The 19,655-nt window shown below is 38.2% G+C and overlaps 2 long non-coding RNA genes across 4 annotated transcripts; one reads left to right on the top strand and one right to left on the bottom strand.

Moving 5' to 3' along the window:
* Positions 1–659: 659 nt before the first annotated feature.
* LOC111455295 lies at positions 660–1,076 on the bottom strand. The gene is made up of 2 exons (XR_002712564.1): positions 1,007–1,076; positions 660–913 (listed from the first exon to the last, which is right to left on the bottom strand). It is a non-coding gene; the product is annotated as an uncharacterized LOC111455295 (long non-coding RNA).
* Positions 1,077–14,534: 13,458 nt separating this feature from the next.
* LOC111455393 lies at positions 14,535–16,995 on the top strand. Of its 3 annotated transcripts, none has more exons than XR_002712580.1 (5): positions 14,535–14,719; positions 14,810–14,891; positions 15,090–15,475; positions 15,563–15,612; positions 16,910–16,995. It is a non-coding gene; the product is annotated as an uncharacterized LOC111455393 (long non-coding RNA). The 3 variants fall into 3 exon arrangements; XR_002712581.1 differs by having other exon boundaries at positions 15,563–15,641; XR_002712579.1 differs by lacking the exon at positions 16,910–16,995 and having other exon boundaries at positions 15,563–15,741.
* The last annotated feature ends 2,660 nt before the right edge of the window (positions 16,996–19,655 follow it).

The following is a 19,655-nucleotide window of genomic DNA, read 5'->3' as shown; positions in this document are numbered from 1 at the left end:
TGACCTAAACTCAACCTAGGAGGTGGTGTGGGACCACGTATGTTATGATGTAGACCCCTATTTCTTTAGAAAGGTTTATTATAAAAAAAATCATTGTAGAGAACCCACCCATAATAACCTAATAGCATTACATACTATATGCATCTAAAATATGACCGTAACACAACAAACACATTTGAAACAAATATAGATCCGGACTATCTAGATGATTCACTATTAAAGATAAACTGATAACTCTTTAATAGACTCTATATTATAATTTAATACATGCGATTATGGTTTGCTATTAAACATGGTTTTTAGCTCGACATTATTTTCTCTTTTCCTTTTTCTCGTATGTGGTCTAATCACATCACTAACGAAAGAGAAACGCGAACACTTTTTGTTCTTTTTTTATACAAAAATGTGAATACTACAAATCCTTCCATTTATTAAATTCAAACAAATTATACTAATTCATTGAAATTTATGGTAATGTTTATTTTTAAACCAACGACGAGTCTTTAGATAGTCTCCCAACAAATCATAAGGTGAGAGTGAATTGATACAATTATTATAAGTAGAATATATTATTAATTTATGTTCGTATATTTTATTGTCTCAAAATCAATATTAATTTAGAAACTAATAAATCATCTAGTGCTCAAGCTACAAATATGTTTAGTAGTGGAAATATTATTCTTTATTTATGTATTATCTCAAACATATATATTTAAGATATTTTAGCCCTCGTGAGGAATTTGAACCACAAAACCAGCTATATTTATAAACAGTCGAACTCGTCCACGTTTAAGATCTTTGGTCACGGGACTTCCTGCTAACAATATCACTATCTGAAACTCAGGATGTTGGCTCTTTATAATATTTTCTACGATGCTAGCCTGCATGAGATTTAGTTCTGGCCATGATTTTACTGAATCATACAAAAAAGAATGCATTAGGTAAAGACTAAAAGTATATTAACAAAGGAAGAACATAAGAAAATATTACCAAAAGATATACTTACGTACAGACGCCATTTTAAAGTCGATATCTGTATGTTTACTTAGTTGTGGGTTGTGTAGCTCTATTTATAACTATTTGGTTATTAGATAATCATGAAATTGAACATCTGAGGTATATATTCTTCTATTAAAAAGGTAAAAAGTTGTAACAAATAAAATATAATTTTTTTTTTTTAAAAAAAACCTTACCGAATATATATTTGTTTATATCATCTTAGTTCTTACTTTTGGCATGGAACGTGTAAATTTAATCTAATCTTATCTCAGCCAATCAAGTTCCATTCATTTTAATATTTCTATCATTTGAACTTTTCTTCGATTAATTATTTCAAAACCTCTAAGTAAATGGTTACAAATATACCTTTATAATAACTAAATTATTATACTTGTGGGTGAAGTTTTTAAACTTTAATTTAGTACATAAACTTTAAAACATAACAATATAAATATTTTCTATAGTTTGAACTTTAGTTCCTATCATAAAAAATAGTATTAGAGAAGCTACCAAGAGAATATTTTAAGTTAAATGACTTTAATTTTAATTTTTCTCTTTTGGTGTAATAAAGATGATAAATGGAGAATTATTTTTAGAATATTTTGTGGAAGTCTTATAATTCCATATATATGCCTTACTATCCTTTGCTAAAAGTAGCATTTCTTCGTTATTGCCCCCAAAATTGAATAAAAGAGGCACGATTCTATTAGTAATCATGAACTCTCCACAATGGTATGATATTTGTCTACTTTGAGCATAAACTCTCATGACTTTACTTTGGGCTTCCACAAAAGGCGTCATACCAATGGAGATCTATTCCTTACTTATCAATCCATGATCATTCCCTAAGTTAGCCAATGTGGACTCACGCTCAATAATTCTCAAAAGATTCATAACTAATTAAATTTTGAATTTTATACATATAATTATAATCATGAATGCAATGACTCCTTAAATAACATATTCATGTAAGGCACAACCTCGTAGATCTATCGTAGATCATATCATATGTAGTATACATACTCGCTTTTTAAGGCTTCAAATTTCAACCGTTAGGTAAACTCTAGTGTAAAAAAAGTGCTATACAATTTTTTTTTTTTTAAAGTTATAAAATAGGTTAACAGTAGATATTTTAAAAGAAAATAGTGGAAAAATAGAAAATATAGTCAAAAGTCAAAGCCAACCCAGGAGTATAATGGTCATTTCCTCACTCTAGTTAATTAGAGTCTGTGACGAGCTTGGTATAAAATTAATTGGGGAAGAAAATAGAAAGACAAAAATAATAACAATAAAAGAAAAAAGAAAGAGAGAAAAAAGAATCGTATTAAGATATAATATTGGGAGAATATATTATAATAATTAGTTATGGAATATATCTTAAATATTCGTAATTCGTTACTAATTTTTCTTTAGGATTTGATGAGTACTATATTTTATTTTATTTTATTTTCAAATTTTAGTTAGTTTATATTTTCTTTAAGTATTCTAGGGTGAATATTAATTAAGATGACACTTTTGATCCCAATTCTATTTCTCATGCTTAACAGATAGAACCGATGGAGAGAAACTAATCATGGAGGGTGTTTTGATTTGCCACTTGGAGATGTTTTCCCGTCAAGGTCCCTAGATGAAACCTCCTAAGACTATTTTGAAGATTGCCCTTGAATCTTCCAAATCCATCTAGAAACGAAGAAGATCAAAATGTAAGGACTTTAAACGTTTAGTCTCGATTTTTCCGAGATTTGTGAGATTTATAAGAAGCTCGGTTATGAAGTTTGACTATATTGGTTTAGAGAGAAGTTCACACATTTCTTTCCCAAGGAACTTTGAGGAAAAACATGGCAGAAGACAAAAAGCTCTTATTGACCCTCAAGAATGATGATAACAAATGAATTTTTAGCCAAATTTAGACCCATTTATTTATCTGTATAGTTAATGAAATATGATGAAAATAAATTTGTTAGAATGTTGGTAGAAAACTATTAAACTTTAACGATGGAACCAGTTGAGTCAAGTTACATATAAAAAAATATAAAAATTAGAAGAAAATAGGATAAAAATAACTTCTGAAAAAAGTTTTGCATGAACCCAAATACGCAAGCAACATGCATCAAGCACGACGGGGGCGAACGCATCAGGCAACGACTAGGACAAATGTTTAGCAAGGAGCGTGGAATGCATCGTGCCTAATAGGGACACTCGTCGACATATGAAAAATCGAAGGGAAATTCGTACGCAGTCGAGGGTAAAATGAGAGATATCCGGGTTGAATGTGCCAATCGAAAGCCCCACGTATCGCGCCAAGAGCATAACTTATCCTCTTGAAGTGTGTGTGCACTCACGCGTTACCGGCACACGTTGGTCACCATCCATCCACATTTGAGTGCGTGTGAGGTGAGATTTTTTGCTCGCTTTGACTACCATTAGTCTATTTTTACTCCGATTTCAATACTAATCTTAATTTAACTTGAACTAATGACCACTAGAGTAGTTTTAGAAAATTTATGGCTCTATACAAGTGGAAAAGCTTGCTCGGGAAAACACACTTTACTCAAGTAGTCAATTAGACTTTCTTCAAGTAATACTCGTAGGAAACGTTAGGACGTACTAGCATACAAAAAATATATGTACATTATAACCATCAAAGTGTACAAAGTATGTTATGAAAAATTATAAAAATGCCCGTAGAATGAGAATTCAAAATGCATCTTGGTTTTAATGCTTTCCACGGTGCTAGAAATGAGAATGAGTATTGTGATTTGTGTTTTGGATGATTGATAGATGTTATCTCACCGTTGAACTTGTATGAATGATTAGAATATGAATTATGTGTTTTAGTTGATGGATAGTTTTATCTTCCTAACAAACCATGCGTGAGTGAACTAAGTTAAAATTGAGGCACCAGAGCTAGAGCAGATTCATGTTGACCTAGGCCTATACATTTCTAATAGATTGAGCACCATAAGATCATGAGTGAGGATCAGAGGTCTAAACCTTAATGCTTCCTGAAATGAGATTATCCCTAATGAGTTAGTTTCGAGTGTCTTGAAAATGTGAGATGAGAATTAAACCGTCTAGACGCCCTGAAGAATCTAGTAAACTTCTATGACCAAGAAAACAGAAAAGGCTTAAAAGGCCTATTAGTAGTGTGAACAATGTCACTGGAGGCTCCGCCTCTCATCTCCTCTGATACACCCTTTGGCTAGTAGTGATTTGTGAAGTGGTAGGAGTGCAGAAGCAATATCGTCGAGCCAGGCCTAGGGTGGAAAGTGTAGCGTCTCGTTGTGATTAGATGCCTTTATCTTGTGGAAATGACTAAGGGTCTTCTGAACATGGCCTCTGCAAGGTAAACCCATCCTGAGAGTGGGTGTGGGACCATGCTAGTAACCTAATAGCTGGCAAACACACAAAGCCATACCCCCATACTCAGAGTGATTGTCTCTCTATGCCAGCGTTTTCTAGTTAACCTTCCACAAATGATGTTAAGACCTTGTGATGAGAGCCAACAAGTAGGTTGTTTACTAAGTATTTTTATTTACGCCCCATTCTACATCTCTTTTTTTAGGTGTTTGCTGACTATCGATTAAGGTGGGATAGCATTGGGGAGCTGCATATCTATGTATTTGAGCATTTTATTTTTTATTTGAAATTGTATCTCGAACTCATTCTCCATTTGTAATAACTCCAACAACATGGACTTGTACTGATTTCAAGTGGTGGTGTTTAATTTTAAATTGAGTAAAATTTTATCATATTTTATATTTTATTGTTTTTATTTTAATTGCTTTTGACTTTTCATTTTATTCATAAAATGAGATTCGAAACCTAGAAAACTAGGCTGTGATAGTGACGTTGTAGTCCTTATACTAGGTATACCTTTACCAATTGAGACAAGTTTACCATTAGAAGTTGCACCCTAATCATCTCTCCGTAATACTAGTCAAACCATAGAATCATAACATACCCTAATCATGGCTCTACGATCAATGAAATGTAAAAGAAAAGCTAAGGCTCACCAATTAGTCATGCAATCCTCGAGGACTCATAGAAAAGCTAAGGCTCACTAATTCATCATGCAATATTCAAGGACTTGCAGAAACGCTAAGGCTCACTAATTCATCATGCATATACTCCAGTACACATCACATGATTCCAATCATATATTAAGGTATAATCAAGTTTTCCTATACTAGGAAGCAATAAATAATCATCATGAATAATCATGATATAGAAGTCATAAATATCATGCGAGAGTCTCAATATTGTCAACCGATCATTCAAAATCAAATTCTAATGACAGGAAGCCCTAAAACATGTCATTGAGCTAAATCATATAAATATTCCAATTTATAGGCTTAGTTATCCATTTTCATGCTCAATTTGGTCCTAATAAATAGTAAGACTCATTTATCCTTTAATTTCATTCTAAGTAACCACATAAAATTAGGAAGTAATACTTGTAGGGTGTGCTTGGTTTTGCATGCATGCTAGAACAAATTATCCCTAGGTAGCTAGATCTAATGATCCTCTATAGATATGAAATTAAATATTTATATATGATGGACTTGCTCCCTTAGTAAGATTTCATACTCGATGTTTATATGCTTGTTGGACTATCTTACTACTGCTTTTATTTGTTCATACTATGTTGGCGAACGGGGGAATTTGTGCATCTTTGCTCCGGGTGTTGATGGATGTTATCGCCCTATTGAGCTTGTATGACTGTATGCATTGTTAATCATACATAAACTCCTATTGAATGATTGTGTGAACATATGATATGAATGATAAGTTGTAGTGTTTTGTTATGTCTCGGCTATACTCTTGTAGGGATTGAGAAGGGTTTAGATAGGGGACCCTCCTGATGTTATGGTGTGTGGTGTCGTGAGGGACGCATAAAGGGAGAGACCCTTTAACCCTAGACTGTTATAGACTTAGAAATCTTGAATGAGTGAAATTGGAAGCCAGGCCCCTAACTCAACTGTCTTAACTACCCTTGAGGCATATAGAACCACGTTAGGACCCTGAGGTGTAGAGAGATGACATCTTAGACGACAATAGCTGGTATAGCGTTCGAGTATACTCTACTTCCCTTCCTACTCCACTGTGGTACTGTTGAGCTAGGCGAGACGCCAGTTAGGGAGGTGTTACTCTTCCCTTCCTACTCCAGTGTGGTACTGTTGAACTAGGTGAGACGCCAGTTAGGGAGGTGTTACTCAATGGTAGATCGACTACTCTGCATGGGGATCCATCTTATGATAAGATGTTGATCACGCGGGGTGGGTCAAAGTCGCCTGCATGATGTGTCCGTCCTATGGAAGGACGTTGACCATGCGGTGACTAATTCCAGCTGAGTTGTATGAGGGGTACATGTATTTATGAGAGAGCACCTCATTACCTGCATGATGAGTCCGTCCTATGGAAGGACGTTGACCATGCGGTCCTCAAACGCTAAATACCGCTTCAAATGTTAAGTCCTCCTACCCCGAGCTGTGTACTGCGAGTACTGAGACTCTAGGATCTAAAGCATAGTTGGTGGTTCTCTCTTAAAACTTGGATACAATTAAGAGCCAACAAGTAGGTTGCTTACTGAGTATATTTTTATACTCACCCCGTTTCCCTTCTTTTTTTTTTTTTTTTTTTTCAGGTATCGGTCGAGGTGGGGAGGTGTTCGAAAGCTGCACTGTCACAAAGGGGTGTCGTTCCGGAGCGGCAGTCCGTTTTAACATTTGGAGTCTTTTGTATTTTCTTTCATAATTTTATTTTTCGTTTGTAATATTTGACTTTAACTTTGTATTTAATTTTGGTGTCGTTGACTCCTGTTTCTTGCTTTAAATTTTATCGGATTTCAATCTTCCATTTTATCTTCCTTTTAATTTTATTTGTTTTCTCTTTTATTTATTTATTTGTTTCTTTTAGTCTCGATTCAGTTTTCAAAGGCTCGAAAATTAGGTCGTGACAGATTGGAATCAGAGCAAATAGGTTTTAGATTCTATAGTCTTTTTTCTAGGATAGTCGCACACCTCTGTGACTCAGCTTGACGACATGCCTCGCTGCGACCAGGTATGCTGTCTAACCCTTTTTAGTAGGTTTTGATATGATGTAAAGCATGTGAACTTGATGTTTGTCTTGTGTTACGTGGTAGCTATAATTATGTCTTAGGGCGATAAATAATGAATGTTCACTCTATACATTGATGTTATATTCGAGTTCTTGTGAGGAGGCTGAGAGGGGTCATGTTATAGGTTACTAGCCTTAGGAAGATAGATAGGTGACACCGCAGAGTGCGAGACGTCCAAAGATGTACATGAGACTTTCTAAGGCCTAGTACGAGGTGAATTACCTAGGACCCAACCTCGTGTGACCATAATTCTAGATGTCAAGCATGCCTCCGTGGAATGCACGTAGTAGGCCTAAAGAGTATAGAGTATGCCTTGGAGCAAACCACATAATAGACCCAGACAATATTGTTCTTACAAGCAAAGGCGGCCACTGTAGGAATTAAGTACCCTTCAAGCAAACTATTTTCACAAGTGAGTTTGGTTAAGATGGAAGTCGAGAAATAAAATTCACCAACATTGAGAGTGAAGCTATGGAGGTCATGGTTTCAAGTTTTGTTGGAGTCTTCATGAGCTAAGTGCCAATTATGGACTTCAAGAAGCCAGATGTGTGCTTTATGCCACTAATGAGATATGGGGTATAGGATATTTCTATTGATGGATCGCCTAAGAGATAACAAATCGCTTTAGACCTTGATGGAGAGGACCAAGTCCAAAAGCAGCACGTGGTTATCAGGACCATAAAACCGTGTTCTAACCTATTCTCTGGTCACGGCATGCATACTCACATGGTGGAGGACGTGGAGCTGTCAAGGTAGTCCAGTGAACCAGTGAACCTCAGGGTCAATAATAGCAGGAAAAAGGAGGCCAAGCTATGGCCATGCCTTCGCCGTCTAGAGGGAGAAAGTCCAGATGGGTGTTAATAAGAACCAACCATTGTTTAGATTATCTGGATTATAAAGAGTAGAACTCCAGTTTCACACACAAGTGTAATGCTATACTTGCGAAGCATTCTGGAGTAGAGGTACAACTTCCAAACAACGTGATATTGGGAACTATCTGTAGGATAGTGAGATGGTAACTTCTAAACAGGTAAGACTAGCAGAGGCATGATATGTCATAGAGAACAGGTAAGACTAGCAGAGGCATGATATGTCATAGAGAAGACACTAGATGTAGCATCCTCAAAGTTTGAGGATAGCTACCAAATAAGAGTTTTTTCAGAAAGTTGCCTGGGATCCCCTACAAGAACTTGAAAAGTTCACGTGTTTGAAAAAGCCAGTGATGAGATGTCACTACAAAAGGAGACGTGACTAAACGAACCAACCATAAGACACTACAGGGGCTAGTCTAGGTGAACGCATAGGACTTATGCAAGGACCTTTTGCTTTCAATCCACATAATAGCCCAGATGAGTAATAGCACTCGAGCGAGCTACGTGACAGGGCGTCTCGTTGAGAAGATAGTTGGCCAAATGAGATGAAACTACGAGGTTATTTTGGAGAGGCAATAAAGACCTTCTCAATCAGGTCAGGATATCACTAGACGAAAATCAGAGAGGAATACATACCTAAAATGCCTTTAGAAGCCGTTATGGAGTATATGAGTTCATAGTCATGTCTTTTGGTTTAACCAACGCTCTCGTAGTATTCATGGAGTTGATAAACAGAGTGTTTAAGATATTCTTGATTGTGTTCATTTACGACATCCTGGTGTGTTCTTAGTCTGAGGTAGAGCACGAGGAATACATGAGGAAAGTTTTAATCCTACTGAGAACCCACCAGTTATATGACAAATTCACGAAGTGTGCATTCTGGCTACAGGAGGTGGCCTTCCTTAGCCACGTGGTATCCAGTCAGGGAATAACTGTGGATCCTGCTAAGACCAAAGTAGAGTATGAAGATCACCTGTGAATGGTTTTGATTGTGATGCGAACTCACCTATTGTGTGCCAAGTTTTCTGAGTGTGAGTTCTAGCTACGGGAAGTAGCATTTTTAGGACATGTGGTCTCAAGAGGGAGAATTACTGTGGATCCAGCTAAGATTGAAGCTGTCATGGAGGTGGCCAAGGTCGACACCTGTGACAGAGGTAAGAAGCTTTTGGGCTTGGCTGGCTACCATAGGAGATTTGTCTAAAAAAATTTTAAAATATCTGCAGCTAGGACTTAGTTGACAAAAAAGGGAAGCCCTTTGTGTGGACTTCAGCTTTGAAGAAAGCTTCCAAGAGTTGAAAAGGAGGTTGATGATTGCACCAGTCCTCACAGTGCCCGATGGAACAAGCAACCTCGTTTTGTATAGTGACACCTCAGCTAGGCTTGGGTTGTGTGCTTATGCAGAATCAGAAAGTAATTGCATACGCTTCTAGACCGTTAAAGGATTATGAGCGAAATTATCCTACCCATGACTTGGAGCTAGCTGTCATGGTGTTCGCACTGAAGACATGGTGGCATTATCTGTATGGTGAGAGAATCCAAGTGTACACAGACCATAAAAGCCTTAAATATTTGTTCACTCAGAAGGAGTTGGATATGAGACAAAGGGGTGGCTCGAGCTAGTGAAAGACCATGATGTTGAGATTCTATATCATCTTGACAAGGCTAATGTGGTAGTTGATGCCTTGAGTAGGAAGACAGCCCAGACCTCTGTGTTGGTCACTCAACAGAGCAAGCTTCAAGATGAGACCCAAGAGCTGGGATTGATATAGTAGTTAAGAACATCCCCGCACAACTAGCTCAGTTGACAGTACAGTCCACACTTTGTAAACGCATCATTGATGCACAGTCTATATATGCGCAGCTCCAGAAAGTTTGTGACACCCAAGAGGCTGGGAGAGCTGAGGGGTTCTCAATTTCATCTGAAGACGGGCTTTTGTGGCAGGGACGCTTGTGTGTACCCAGGGATAAGGGAAACCTTAAGGAGATTATGTTTGAAGCACACGACACGTCCTACACATTTCACCCTGGTAGTACGAAAATGTATCAGGACCTTAAGAACAGTTAATGGTGGCTAGGAATGAAAAAGGGCATCGCAGACTTGCTGGGAAGTTGTCTAACATTTCAGCGGGTGAAAGCCCCGAGACAACGCCCTGCAGGGTTGCTGCAACCCTTAAACATACCCTAGTGGAAGTGGGAGGAAATGAGTATGGATTTCATATCCGATCTACCTAAGACTCGACGTGGTTTTGGTGAGATCTGAGTCATTGTTTATAGACCTGCAAAAATAGCTCATTTCATCCCGGGTAAGAGCACATTTTGAGTGGATCAATGGGCTCAGTTGTACGTCCGAGAAATAGTCCGGTTGCATGGGGTGCCTACTTCCATTGTGTTTGATCGCGATGCTGGGCTTACCTCTCATCTTTTTTAAAGGGTTTACAAAAAGCCTTGGGTACCCAACTGTTAGGTTATGAAGCCTACTGCTTATTTATAGCTTGGTCAACGGTTATATCCGATAAAGCTATATTTGATAAAGCTATATCCGGTCGGTAAAGCTATATATGGTAAATAGCTATATATAGTAGATGGTTAAATCTGGTAAAGCTATATATGGTAAATAGCTATATATAGTAGATAGTTAAATCTGGTAAAGCTATATATAGTAAATAGCTATATATAGTAGATGGTTAAATCTGGTAAAGCTATATATATATCTCGTCCGGTAGAGCTTTGAAAATGTACTTTCTATTCTCTATAATTCTCTCTTACTGTACATACGTGAAGTCATCAATAGAAAAATTCTTTTAGCCAGAGTTCTCCTTGCACTTTTCTCTATCCTGTTCTTTGTGTTCATCTAGATCGAGCGTGTGCGTTGTTGTGCGATCCTAACAACTGGTATCAGAGCCAGACGAAATTCACCACGATCTGTGAAGATGGAAAGTTCAAAGATTGGAATTGAGAAGTTTGATGGATCCGATTTCGGTTCCTGGAAGATGTAGATTGAAGATTATCTGTACCAGAAAGATCTTCACGAACTTCTGTTGGGGGTGAAGCCGGATACCATGACCACGGAACAGTGGAAGCTAAAGGATCGACAAGCCTTGGGGCTGATCCGGTTGACGCTATCCAGAAACGTGGCATTTAACATTATCAAGGAGAAGACAACGTCAGATCTATTGAAGGCGCTGACAAATATGTATGAAAAACCGTCGGCTATGAACAAGGTGTATTTGATGCGGAGATTGTTCAATCTACAGATGTCTGAAAGTGGATCTATTGCTGATCATATAAATGAATTCAATATGATCCTAAGTCAACTGAGTTCGGTGGAAATTAATTTCGAAGATGAAATTAAAGCGTTGATTTTGATGTCATCCTTACCCGAGTCATGGGATACTGTTGTTGTCGCAATCAGGAGTTCTTGAGGATCTGATAAACTGAAGTTTGATGAAATTCGAGATGTAGTTCTCAGCGAAAGTACTCGCAAACGAGAAACTAGAGATTCATCAGGCAATGCTCTCAGTGTCGATCGAAGGGAAAGAAGTAAATCAAAGAGCTCAAACAAACATGGGGGATCAAAATCAAAGAACCGAGAAAAAGCTCCAAATAGACCAAATGTAACGTGTTGGAATTGTGGAGAAAAAGGTCACTTTCGGAAAGGTTGTACAAGACCAAAGAAGAAGCAGAATCACAAATCTGAAGATGATAATGATTCTATAAATTCAGCAGAAGATATTGGGGATGCTCTAATCCACAGCGTGGACAGTTTGATTGAATCCTGGATTTTGGATTCAGATGCATCTTTTCATTCGTCTCCAAATAAAGAGTTGTTCTGGAATTTCAAGTCTGGAAATCTCGAGAAGGTGTATCTTGCCGACAACAAAGATTTGGAGATTAAAGAAAAAGGAGATGTCTGCATAAAAACTCCGGCAGGAAATCAGCGGACATTAAAGAATGTCAGATATATTCCTGGTCTCAAAAAGAACCTGATCTCTATTGGTCAGTTGGACAGCACAGGTTATGCAACAAAGTTAGGGAAGAGTTCGTGGAAGATTATGAAGGGTGCTACGGTAGTGGCACGTGGCTCAAAATCTGGAACCTTATACACCACTACAGGGTGTATGAACATAGCTGTTGTTACTGAGAGTGCTTCAAATTCAAGTCTATGGCACAATAGACTTGGACATATGAGCGTGAAAGGAATGAAGACGATGGCCGCGAAAGGAGTTTTAGAAGGTTTGAAATCTGTTGATGTGGGTCGTTGTGAGAACTACGTTATGGGCAAGCAGAAACTAGTTAGCTTCACGAGGACTGCCAAAGAATTGAAGAAAGTGTGGTTGGAAATGGAACCATATGTGGAGCTAGGTTCGACGAAGCAAGTGGGAGTTGAGCTTGAGTTGTAAGAAAACTCACCTAGTGATGTTGTAGTAGATACTCATGAAACTTCTGAGACTACTGCTGAGAAACCAGATGTGGAGCATGGTTCCAAGACAATGAAGCAAGTGGGAGTTGAGCTTGAGTTGCAAGAAAACTCACCTAGTGATGTTGTAGCAGATACTCATGAAACTCTTGAGACTACTATTGAGGAACCAGATGTAAGAGCAAGGTTCCAAGACCACGAAGCAAGTGGGAGTTGAGCTTGAGTTGCAAGAAAACTCACCTATTGATATTGTAGCAGATACTCATGAAACTCCTAAGACTACTGCAGAGGAATTAGTAGTGGAGCAAGTGACACCTGAACCGGTGTTGAGAAGATCATCCAGTACTATCAGAGTACCAGATATGTATGTACCTTCATTACACTATCTGTTGCTGATGAAAGGGAACTACAACCCTTTGAGGAGGCCCACAGTTGGAGGATATAACGAAGTGGGAGCAAGCCATGGATGATGGGACGTCTAGGCTTCATGTACTAAGGCTGAGTACATGGCAATAGCTGAAGCTGGAAAGAAGACGATATGGATGATTGACTATCTGGAAGAATTGGGCAAGAAGCAGCATGAAAAGATTCTTTATAGAGATGGTCAGAGTGTCATACAGTTGGTGAGAAACCCGGTCTATTATTTAAAGATAAAACACGGAAGGCGATACCATTTCACTTGCAGGTTAGTGGAAGATGGTGATGTGTTTTGAGAAGATAGAGGGTGTGAAGAATCCAGCAAACATGTTGACAAAATGTGTTGATGTTGGAATATTGAGGTTGTGCAAAATCTTAATTGGTATGGTGCAGCGAAGATATTCATGATCGTTTGAGAATGAAATTCTTGGTTGACTGGATCAGTCTCCAAGTGGGAGAATTGTTAGGTTATGGAGCCTACTCTCTTATTTATAGCTTAGTCAACGGTTATATTTGGTAAAGCTATATCCGGTAAAGTTATATATGGTAAATAGCTATATATAGTAGATGGTTAAATCTGGTAAAACTATATACAATAAACTGAACCATATATATATCCCGTTCGGTAGAGCTTTGAAAAAGTACTTTCTGTATTCGCTGTATTCTCTCTTACAATACATACTTGAAGTCATCAATATAAATCCTTTAGCCAGAACTCTCCTTGCACTTTCTCTATCTTGTTCTTTGTGTTCATCTAGATCGAGTGTGTGCGTTGTTGTGCGATCCTAACAAGTGTTTGGGAAGAGGTCGAAATCCAACAACTTATGGGACCGAAATTAGTTCAGGTCACAAATGGGGCAGTCCAAAAAATCAGATCATGGATACTTACTACACAAAGCTGGCAAAAGAGTTATGCTGACACTCGAAGAAAGGATCTCGAGTTTGTGGTAGGCGAACATGTTTTCTTGAAGGTAGCGCCCATGAGGGATTTTAAGGTTTGGGAAAAGGGTAACTTTAACCCTAGGTTCATATGTCCCTTTGAAATCCTTGAGAGGATTGGCGTTGCGGCGTATAAGTTGGCATTGCCACCCACTCACCATTTTACAGAACATCTTTTTTTTATGTATCCATGTTGAGAAAATAAACACCGAACCCCACACACATCATTGAGCACGAAGCACTTCTGCTTCGCAAGGATCTATCATACGAAGAGGCCTCAATCCAAATTATAGCTCAAGATGTCAGGTGATCGCGAAACAAGGAGTTTCCCGTTGTCAAAATCTTTTAGGATAACCATCTGGATAGCGAGGCTACTTGAGAACGTGAGGATGACGTTAGGAAGTCTTACCCTAAACTTTTTCAAGAACAACCAACTTTTGATGACCAATGTTTCTAAAGAGGAGAGAATTTGTAACACCCGAGCCCCGATGAGAAACTTAAAACCTAAGCTTTTCCTTTAAGTTGAACTTCTGAGAATTTATTGAGGATCTCAGAGACCCAACTTTGAAACAAGGTAGAAGAGAAAAATGGTTAGAAAAATCTCATCAACTCAAGAAAAATATAAAAAGAAAAATGGTCAAACTCAACCCGAGAGGCTTAATTTGGTCATCCTGTCGTCTTCCTCGTTAAGAACCTAAAATATAGGTTAGTAAAAGATAAATAAAATAAAGTAAATAGAAATGGAAAGGAAAGAGAGGAAAAGAAAAAAAGAAAATAAAATAGAAAGGGAAAGAAGGTACTAGAGAGAAGGAGAAGTAACAACCACATTCCGATCCGGCCACAAGGAGTCTGATTCCAGCCGAGATTTCTTCAAAAATCCTTCACAAAACCTATAGAAAGCATTCTATACCATTGAATCGTCCAAAACCGTCAAAGAACGAAGAAAATCCATAGGTAAGTTCTTGACCTTTTGCTTTCGAATTTTACTCAGATCTATGAGAAATATGAGGATTTATATTCTAAAATTTGAGTATGTTAATCTAGAGAGGATTTCACTCATAATCCGTGAAGGAAGTCTTGATCAATTCAGATCGAAAATAGGAGTTCCAGCAGTCACCAAATTGATGTGAGTATTGATATTTCTTACCAACTTTGGACTAAGTTAATTATGTCTTGGTTAAAAATAAGTTATAAGAAAAATACCTCGTGATTGGATATAAACTCTATAAATCTCGTGAAGGAATCGTATTAATCCGAGTTAAGTAAGAAGAAATAGAAAAATTTAAAGAAAATAGAAAATAATCGATTTTCTGAAAAATCGCAGAGATGAAAGGAAGAAGATGAACGATAGAGGGACGTGTGTCAAGCAAGGAGAGAGTCACGCGTCGCTGGAAGGTGGGACACGTGTCAAGTGTGTAATGGCGGAGGAAACTAACGGAAAAATCTTGCATTGGGTAGGATTTGAAGGCTCGCGCCCGCAACTAAACTCGTGAACCCACGTGTCGACCGACCCAAACCCGTCTCCGCATTCGCCACGCGTTAGCATGAGAAAAATCGTAGGAATCCACGCACGTCCAAATTCAAACGCATGCCCTGACTCTCAGTGGACCAATCAGCCCTCGCCATGTGGGGACACCTCATCGCACAACTCCATCCCCTCTCTGTGCGCGTGGGAGACCCCTCCGGTGCGTGGGGTGCGTGAACCAATGCGTGAGGCCCCTTTTTATCCCGATTTGACTTCTGTTTAACTATTTTTCGTCCCAGTTTTGATACTGACCTAAATTTATCTTGATTTAGGACCTATCAGTGAACATCCAAGAAATTTGGAGCTCACAATTAGCTAAAAAGTAAGTTTTGAAGAGAACGCTTCATTCCAGTAAGTAACCACATGGAATTAGAAAGTAATACATGTAGGGTGTGCTTGGTTTTGCATGCATGCTAGAAAAAATTACGCCGGGGTGTGGCTAAATCTAATGATCCTCTGTAGATATGAATTTAAATATATATATCTAATGGACTTGCTGCCTAAGTAAGATTTCATACTTGATGTTTGTATGCTTGCTGGAATATGTTACTACTACTTTTATCTGTTCATACTATGTTGGCGGACGGGAGAATTTGTGTATTTGTGCTCCGGGTGTTGATAGATGTTATCGCCCCACTGAGCTTGTATGATTGTATGCATTGTTGATCATACATAAACTCCTGTTGAATGATTGTGTGAACATATGATATGAATGATAAGCTGTAGTGTTGTGTTATGCCTAAGTTGTACTCTTGCGGTTTAGATAGGGGACCCACCTGATGTTACGGTCAGTGGTGACGTCAGGAATGCATAGAGGGAGAGACCCTTTAACCCTAGACTATTATGGACTTAGAAGTGTTGAATGAGTGAAATTGGAAGCCAGGCCCATAACTCAACAGCCTTAACTACCCTTGAGGCATAGAGAACCACGTTAGGACTCTGAGGTGTAGAGAGATGACCTCTTAGCCGACAATAGCTGGTATAGAGTTTGAGTATACTCCACTTCCCTACCTACTCTGGTGTGGAACTGTTGAGCTAGGCGAGACGCCAGTTAGAGAAGTGTTACTCTTCCCTTCCTACTCCGATGTAGTACTATTGAGCTAGGCGAGATGCCAATTAAGGTGTTACTCTTCCCTTCCTACTCCAGTGTGGTACTGTTGAGCTAGACAAGACGCCAATTAGGGAGATGTTACTCAGTGGTAGATCGACTACTCTGCATGGGGATCTGTCTATGGTAAGATGTTGATCACGCGGGGTGGGTCAAGGTCGCCTGCATGATGAGTCCGTCCTATGGAAAGACGTTGACCATAAGGTGACTAATTCCAACTGGGTTGTACGAGGAGTACATGTATTTATGAGGGAACACCTCTTTGCCTGCATGATGAGTCCGTCCTATGAAAGGACGTGACCATGCGGTCCTCAAACGTTGAATGTCACTTCAAAGGTTAAGTCCTTCTACCCCGAGTTGTGTACTAAGAGTTCTGAGACTCCAGGATCTAGAGCATAGTTGGTAGTTCTCTCCTAAGATTTGGATGCGATTAAGAACCTACAAGTAGGTTGCTTACTGAGTATATTTTTATACTCACCTCGCTTTCTTTCTTTTCTTTTCTTTTTTTCAGGTATCGGTCGAGGTGGGGAGGTGTTCGAAAGCTGCATTGTCATAGAGAGGTGTCGTTCCCGAACGTCAGTCCATTTTCACATTTGGAGTCTTTTGTATTTTCTTTCATAATTGTATTTTTAGTTTGTAATATTTGATTTTAATTTTGTATTTAGTTTTGGTGTGGTTGACTCCTTTTTCTTGTTTTAAATTTTATTGGATTTCAATCTTCCATTTTATCTTCTTTTTAATTTTATTTGTTTTTTAGTCTCAATTCGGTTTTCGAAGCCTTGAAAATTGGGTCATGAGAGATTGGTATCAGCAGCCAGGTTTTAGATTTTGTAGACTTTTTTCTAGGATAGAGAGTCGTACACCTCTGTGACTCAGCTTGACGACATGCCTCGTCGCGACCAGGTATGCAGTCTAACCCTTTTTAGTAGGTTTTGATATGATGTAAAGCATTTGAACTTGATGTTTGTCTTCGGCTACGTGGTAGCTATAATTATGCCTTAAGGTGATAAATAATGAATGTTCACTCTATACGTCGATACTATATTCGAGTTATTATGAGGAGGCCAAGAGGGATCATGTTATAGGTTACTAGCCTTAGGAAGACAGAGAGGTGACGCCGCAGAGTGCGAGACGTCCAAAAATGTACATGAGACTTTCTAAGGCCTAGTATGAGGTGAATTACCTAGGACCTAGCCTCCTGTGACCATAATTCTAGAGGTCAAGCATGCTTCCATGGAGAGCACGTAGTACGCCTAGACAATATAGAGTATGCCTTGGAGCAAACCACATAGTAGACCCAGACAATATTGTTCTTACAAGCAAGGGTGGCCACTGTAGGAATTAAGTACCCCTCAAACAATTTATTTTCACAAGTGAGTTTGGTTTAGTTGGAAGTCAAAAAATAAGATCCATCAAGATTGAGAGTGAAGCTATGGAGGTCATGGCTTCAAGTTTGGTTTGAATCTTCACGAGCTAAGTGTCAGTTATGGACTTCCGAAAACATGATGTGCGCTTTATGCCACTAATGAGATATGGGGTGGATATTCCTATTGATGGATCACCTAATAGATAACAAATAGCTTTGGACCTTGGTGGAGAGGAACAAATCCAAAAGCAGCACGTGGTTATCAGGACCATAAAATCGTGTTCTAACCTCTCCTTTGGTCAGGGCATGCATGCTCACAAGGTGGAGGACGTGGAACTTTCAAGGTAGTCCAGTGAACCCCATGATCGAGAAAAACAGGAAAAAAGAGGCCAAGCTATGGTCATGCCTTCGCCGTCTAGATGGAGAATGTTCAAATAGGCGTTGTAAGAACCAACCCTTGTTTAGGATATCTTGATTACAAAGAGTAGAACTCTAGTTTCACACACGAGTGTAATGCCATACTTGTGAAGCATTCTCTAGTAGAGGTAGAACTTTCAAATCATTAAACGCGGGATTAGAGAACTCATAAGTATGTAACTAGCCATTGTCATTTCCAACCCAAGGTAAAAGAGAACTCAAATCAACTCGAAAAGCTTGGATTCTACCGTGCCCATACTGGGAGAAAATCAAGGTCTTGTAGTTTTATTCACACACAAACAAAGCAAGCCTTCACCTACAATACATGCTTGGCTTGGCTCATCGAGCCTTTGAGAAACCCTAGACACATCTGATTATGTCGTTAAAGGTTACCAAAAATTCACTACAACACTTCAATGAGAGATAGTGCACTTATACTTACAATTGTACTACAAGTTATAGGTTACATCAATAAGCAAGATTTTAAATAAAGTTATCACAATATTGGAAGAGTCAAAATGAAATAGCATAATACATGGCATAAAAGCTTCAAAAGAAAAACCTTCCCACGTGAGCATACTTATAAGACTTATACCATCTACAATGAAATAGAACCGGCAAAAGAAGTTCCTTCTGGCTTGTCTCGTACATAAAAGCATAAACAACACCAATGCTATCTTTGCCCAAACAATATTGCATAAAAGCATGTGATTTATTAAAAATCAATTTTTGGTCATTGCCATGCACGGACGAAAGGAGCTACTTGTTCACTATATAAAGTATCCTCCTCCCCTCGGACAAAGAAGGAGTTGCTTGTTCACTTCAAGTGTTAAAGAAAATGGCAGCAATTATGATGATGCTCCCACGTTTCCTCCCTTCATCAACGACAATTTGTATACTGAATTGCAAGTTATCATTAGCTCGAGCCAAGGCTTGTCCATAAAAAAAAACTTCAATCTTTTTTTTATTTTTTATTATTATTATTATTATTATTTGTGCTGATTCATGTTTTATACATGTTGCACTTGCTACAATTGAATTGGCTCATAATGATTATGAAAGGAGAACCAATTAATCTTAATCTCTTTCAACTCTTCATGAGATTTTTGCTACGAGTTTTTCTTTTATGTTGGCAACCCGAAAATGGTGTTTGAATATGCTTTTCATACGCCAATATATAGTGTAAAAATTTTCACTAAAAAAAGCAAGAGAAGTATTTAGTTCATTTAAATTTATTTTTATCATTATGTACTTGAATTGATCCATGTATAATGTAGAGTGAGCAGTTTGTTTGTGTCTTCCTTGCTACTAATGTGATTTCAAATAAGATGAAGAACTAGCTCTAATTAGAGCTACAAGTGAGTAGTCTGTTTGTGTCTTCCTTGTAATATTAATCCATTTTTTTTATTTTTAAATTTTAGAATGTTATTTTTCATGCATGTAGGGGTAAAGGATTTATGAAACTATCGAAAGA

This window comes from Cucurbita moschata, unplaced genomic scaffold (genome assembly GCF_002738365.1).
Source record: "Cucurbita moschata cultivar Rifu unplaced genomic scaffold, Cmos_1.0 Cmo_Scf00017, whole genome shotgun sequence".
Classification (NCBI taxonomy): Eukaryota; Viridiplantae; Streptophyta; class Magnoliopsida; order Cucurbitales; family Cucurbitaceae; genus Cucurbita; species Cucurbita moschata.
The sequence above is the reverse complement of the archived record's forward strand: the minus strand, read 5'-3'. Positions and strand labels throughout refer to the sequence as shown.